This window comes from Bos taurus, chromosome 15 (assembly GCF_002263795.3).
Source record: "Bos taurus isolate L1 Dominette 01449 registration number 42190680 breed Hereford chromosome 15, ARS-UCD2.0, whole genome shotgun sequence".
Classification (NCBI taxonomy): domain Eukaryota; kingdom Metazoa; phylum Chordata; class Mammalia; order Artiodactyla; family Bovidae; genus Bos; species Bos taurus.
Window position 1 is genome coordinate 40,983,214 of NC_037342.1, and position 5,917 is coordinate 40,989,130.

The 5,917-nt window shown below is 46.2% G+C and overlaps 1 non-coding gene across 1 annotated transcript; it reads right to left on the reverse strand.

Annotated features, from left to right (window-relative positions):
* Positions 1-5,529: 5,529 nt before the first annotated feature.
* Positions 5,530-5,638, reverse strand: LOC112441706 (U6 spliceosomal RNA). Its single transcript, XR_003029567.1, has one exon. It is a non-coding gene; the product is annotated as a U6 spliceosomal RNA (small nuclear RNA).
* Between the last annotated feature and the right edge of the window lie 279 nt (positions 5,639-5,917).

Sequence of the window (5,917 nt, forward strand, 5' to 3'; positions counted from 1 at the left end):
TTGTCTACAGTGATGCCTTTACCAGCATATTTCCCCCACTAGCTCATGAAGAGAAGGGGTTGCATCTTACTCACTTAAACGTTTTCCTGCCTCTAGCTTAGTGATGAGTATTTAGAAGAAATGCAGTAAAAGTTTGTGGGTTGGAAGAGGTTAGACTGCTAATAAAAATCCCACTATTAGAGCTATCTTTGTAAACACATATCTGAAGACAATGTTTCTCTGCTTGAAGATGTTGATTCTGAAAGAGTGAGGACTATTTGCAGGATAAACCACAAGACTTGAAACCAGCTTCTCCCTTGCAGGACCAGGAGGAGCCTGGCTGGAGAGCTGTTTAACCCAGGTCACCTAAGGCAGTGTAACCGAGGAAACACAGAAATCAAGAGGAAGGGAAGGAGAAGCAAAGGCCTGGATAGGTGACCATCCTGCTTTGGTAGTCATGTCCAAAGGAATGACTGCCTTAGCTCCTCTCTGGGCCAAGCCAGCTCTGACTCCTCAATCCTTCCTGATCATTGGGAACCTCATGGTGGAGCTTCAGAACCTATTATGTCTCATGTGTTACCTGCTCTAAGGAGCTCAGGTGATGGTACTCAGGTGGCCAGAGGTGCCATGGGCTTCTTCTCCCTGTCAGATGACAACAATGATCTCTGGTGACAAAGCTGTCAGTCATGACCCCAGGAGGCCACTAAAAACCCTGGAAAGCAAGCCCCACTCTAGGGCAGTGGCTCCAAGCCCTGGCTATACGTTAGAAGCACCTGGGCAGCATCTGAACCTCAGCATGTTCAGGCAACACCCCTAATAATTGAATCAGAAGGCCTGGTGGTGGGACCCAGAAGTCAGTAATGTTTACAACTGCCCAGGTAATTCCAATATGTGACAAGATGGAGAAGCACTGCTGCAGGAGTGCTGCAGAGCTGGGTCAGAAGAAACTCATTAACCTGGCTTTTTTCTGAGCTAAATGTGCTTCCTTTACACACACAAAAAATGGTTACAGATTAAGCTCCTTTCCTCCTTCCCCACCCCCATGGTGATGAATAAAATAGACACAGTTCCATGCATTATGGAGCCTATAGTCAAGTAGGAGAGACAGACCATGAACATTATAAATTCTGGAAACCCCATGGAGAAAAAAGCAGGAAGTTATGTGGAAAATGATTTGTTTTATATTGATTTATGGGGAGGAGAAACTTAAGCTGAGATCTACAGAAAAGGAAGGAACCAGTCATTTGGCATGATGGGGAGAGCATTCCTAGGCTGAGGGATTAGCATGTGCTAAGCTTTCACAGCAGGAGAAGGCTTGGTGTGTCTACTGCAGTCCAGTATCTACCACAAACATTCTCTGATTACCTACTCCTTGGCAGGCAGAATATAGGGATGGCAGGCATGGTCCCTACATTTGAGAAGCTCATAATTCAGTGGGGAGACTCTGTGAAGAGAAATATATCGCAAGAGGCAAAATTCAGTAGGACTCTTGGGGGAGAAATTTAACCACTGTATGGAATAGTGGTATGTATATACCACTGTATGTATACATACACTCTGGAGAAGGAAGTGGCAACCTACTCCAGTGTTCTTGCCTGGAAAATTCCATGGACAGAGGAGCCTGGAAGGCTACAGTCCATGGGGTTGCAACGAGTCAGCCATGACCGAGCGACTGAGTGTGTGTATATCTATCTATATATCTATCTATCTATATCTATATCTATCTATCTATCTATATATATGAAGTGAAATATGAAGTGAAATCGCTCAGTCATGTCTGACTCTTTGCAACCCCATGGACAGTAGCCCGCACCAGGCTCCTCCATCCATGGAATTTTCTAGGCAAGAGTACTGGAGCGGGTTGCCATTTCCTTCTCCAGGGAATCTTCCTGACCCAGGGATCGAACCCAGGTCTCCCACATTGATAGACAGATGGTTTACCATCTGAGCCACCAGGGGACCTATATATGTATATATCTCAGGGGTCTCAGTGGAGAGAATTAAGGCTTTGAATGATGACATAAACCACCTCTTTTGTCAGATGCTCTTTTTGACATCTGTGGGAAGAATTCTCCAGACTGACAGGGGACAGAGTGCCATAGGTGCCAGAAAGCACGTGTGTAAAGGCATGGAGGCAAAGACGTTGGTGTGTATGGGGCTTCCGATGGGGCCATATGCTGTGCTGGAAGTATGGCTGGAGATGGGTGGAACTGACAAATGAATGATATTAGGGACTCTCTCTGGGCTCCCTGGCATTAGAGGTAGCTAGGATGGACGATTCTCAAATCCCAGAAGAGGCTGCAAATTCCCCGGGACCTGAATAAACTCACCTCCTTCTTTGATCAGTTAGCTGTGCCTGAATTCAGTTTTTATAGAATGGGGGCTCTCAGGGTCTCTAGGTGCTAGGCAGCTGGCATCTCCTAGCAGTCCTCCACACACCAGGCACTTCAGCCTTCATCTGTCAGTGTGTGCTGTGCTGTGCTTAGTCACTCAGTTGTGTCTGACTCTTTGCAACCCCATGGACTGTAGCCCACCAGGCTCCTCTATCCATGAGGATTCTCCAGGCAAGAATATTGGAGTGGGTTGCCATGCCCTCCTCCAGGGGATCTTCCCAACCCAGGGATCAAACCCAGGTCTCTCACATTGCAGGTGGATTCTTTACCGTCTGAGCCACCAGGGAAGCCCAAGCATACTGGAAGTGGGTAGCCTATCCATTCTCCAGGGGAACTTTCTGACCCAGGAATCTAACCAGGGTCTCTTGCATTGCAGGCAGACTCTTTACTAGTGGAGCTACCAGGGAAGCCCGAATTTCTCTGTACCTGAACCCCAAATGCTTATTGTTTCTCTTCTTCTTGAGGCAAAGCCACTTTCACATTTACTCCTTACAAAGAGAGAACAACAAGGGGCAGAGCCATCTGATGACCCACATATACAAAGTCTTGCTACAGCCTAAACATGCTTCTCTTCAGGATGCTGGAGGATGGCGGCTGGGCGTACCTGCTGACTCTCTGCCCTCAAAGTTCAAGTACACCTACGGTGCTTGCTATTGTTTGTTGCAAGCTGTTTTCACCATAGAAGAGGTGCTGGAGCAGAGAAAAGGTGAAGATGAAGCTGCGTGGTTTGGTGGGGCTAAGTTTGGAAGGGTCTTGTGGGCCATGAAGCTTGAAATTCAACCTTAGGCATCAGGAACAAGGGAAGGGTTGCCAGCCTGGGAGGGCCATGATGAGATCTGTGATTCAGAAAGATTTCTCTGTTGGTTAAAGGAGGATGGGCTATAAAATTGTGATACTAGATGATGGAGTTCATAAGAAGGCTCCCTGAGAGCCAGCTGTCTTGGTTCTTTAGTTCATTACTTTCCCCTAGGGTCTAGAACAGTGCCTATCACATGACTAGTACTCAATGGATATTTGACGGATGAATAAGAGCAGTTAGGAAGTTATTGTCCTGGTCCAGGAAAAAGAAGATGTTTAAACTTGGTCAGTGGCTTGGTGATGGAGAGAAGTTAAGATATTGAGATGGTGTGGAGGGAGGGAGTAGGAAGGAGCAACACAGATGGAATAGCAACTAAAATGGCTTTACTTCTTTAGCCCAGCACCAAGGACAGAGCATTCAGTAACCTGACTGTAGTGATCAGGACTGAAGTGAAGTGAAGTGGAGTGAAGTCACACAGTCGTGTCCGACTCTTTGTGACCCCGTGGACTGTAGCCCGCAGGCTCTTCCGTCCATGGGATTCTCCAGGCATGAATACTGGAGTGGGTTGCCATTTCCTTCTCCAGGGGATCTTCCCAATCCAGGGATTGAACCCAGGTCCCCTGCATTGCAGGCAGACGCTTTAACCGCTGAGCTACCAGGGAAGCCCGTGATAAGGACTACTGGTTGACCTAAGAGTCTCTATTTTCCATCCTGGGGTCAGGCTTCTACCCCTAGGAGTCATGGGCTCCATGATGAGCATCTTCTTCCAATAAGTCAGACTTGGGCACCATTCCACCCTTGGTGAACTTGGTGATACCATGGCTTCCTGGTGCAGCAGACGGGATTGTTGAATTTGCTGTAGTGCACAGTGGAAGACCTACAGAGTTTCTATCTCTGACATATTTTTCTATTTTAAAATGGAAAGGGATACTATTAAAATGAAGTTTACCATTTGGATGGTTTCAAAACTCAACCTCCCATCCCACACAATGTCCTTCGATAGTCCACATGAAAGAATCCTCAGATCTAGTCTATACACAGGCAAATTGTTGTTTATTCTCTAGATTCTATTCATATGTTTGGTTTGCATGTCTTTTATGGCAATTTGGGCTGGTCACTAGCCAGCAAGGCCGTGAGAGTACTGGTAGTACTGTTTTAAGGTATTTTCTGAGATCTGTCTTAGGCACTTGCAACAGTGACTCAAAGGACTGCACTGTGATAATGATGATCTCTCACACAGTACAAATTATTTAACAGGATCACTTAATTTATTCTTTCCAAAAACCTTTGTATCTGGTATGTGATCAAAGACGTGCCTCCATTTTACAGATGTAGGAGCTAGAACTCAGACATTGATTGGTCTGTATCCACGCTTCTGACTTCCGGTCCAGCAGTCCATTTATTTCTTCTGCTATGAGCTGGGCGGGGTGGGAACTCCAGATTTTCTTGATTTGGTGGCTTGTGATATGGGTTCAAGTGCGGTTGCCTGACCTCCCTCTTCCTGGGAAGGAGAGATCTGTGACCTCTCTCTGTCTTTCTCACCAAGTTTCCAAAGAGGAAGCAGCTCTCAGCCAGACCAGGAGCCTGAGCATGGTTTATAGGCTGTGGTGTATACAGGTGGCTCATTGCTATGTGCCCCAGGGCAGCAGTAAATTGATATTTGCTGATCTCTAGGCCTCTGGCAGAGATGGGGAGGGAGGGCTGGGAAAATGACATTTCTGTAAATAGCCACACCTGGTTCTAAGAGAAGAAGGACTGGCGTGTCTCTGTAGTCTCATCAATTACCATCAACCTTTTGCAAAGGGAGCCCCAGAGGAAAGAATCTCTCACACTCTTATGATTATTTATAGACACCCCCTCCTGTCCACACTCAGGGAGGAGTTTGGTTTGCTCGGCAGTGGCCTCCTTCCAGATGTGTTTATATTCCTCCAGGCCCAGTGGAATGTATCCTTCTGCCCCTCTATCATTACACGGAGCAGAGAGGATGTCCTGGCATTGGGATATAATGAAGATATGAAAGGGGAGACATGGGGACGGCATGCTTGAATTTCTCAGCCAGATCCATGTATCTCCTGGCAATCACTGATTGAATAGCCACCTTGCTGCTAAAGGAGGCAATTCAGCACAGTGGTTAAATAAACATTCTTTGTAAGCAGATAGACCTGGATTTAAATCCCAGCTCTGCCATTTATAAACTCTGTGGCTTTGCTTAAGTTACTTAAAATTTCTGTCTCCATTTTCCTCATCTTAAAATGGAATAATTTTCTCAGGGTCCTGGTGAGGTTTGAGTGCAAAGGGCTGAGTAATGCCTGACACAGGAGGTGATAGGCAGATGGTGCCTATTCTTTAAAATTTTTTTGAAATAGAGAATGCTTCATGATTTGCATGTCATCATTGCATATGGGTCATGTTAATCCTCTCTGTACTGTTCCAATTTTAGTCTCTGTGCTGCTTGCTAAGTGAGCACTGGTGCCTATTCTTACAAGACACTACTCTGTGTGTGTGTGTGTGTGTGTGAGTGTGTGTGATTTGATAGACCTGAAGAAACAGCAGCAACATAGGTAGTACAGACAGGAAATTTTTGGTGAAAAAGTACCTATTAAAATCTAGAGGAGAGAGAGTGTCAGACAAGACAGGTCAGAGAAGACTTCTTTGCAGAAGAGGCGACTGAGCTACCTGAGTGTCTGAGATATGTTACTGGACATGCCAGCAGGATGCCCACCAACTGACTGCGGATTGGAAGAAT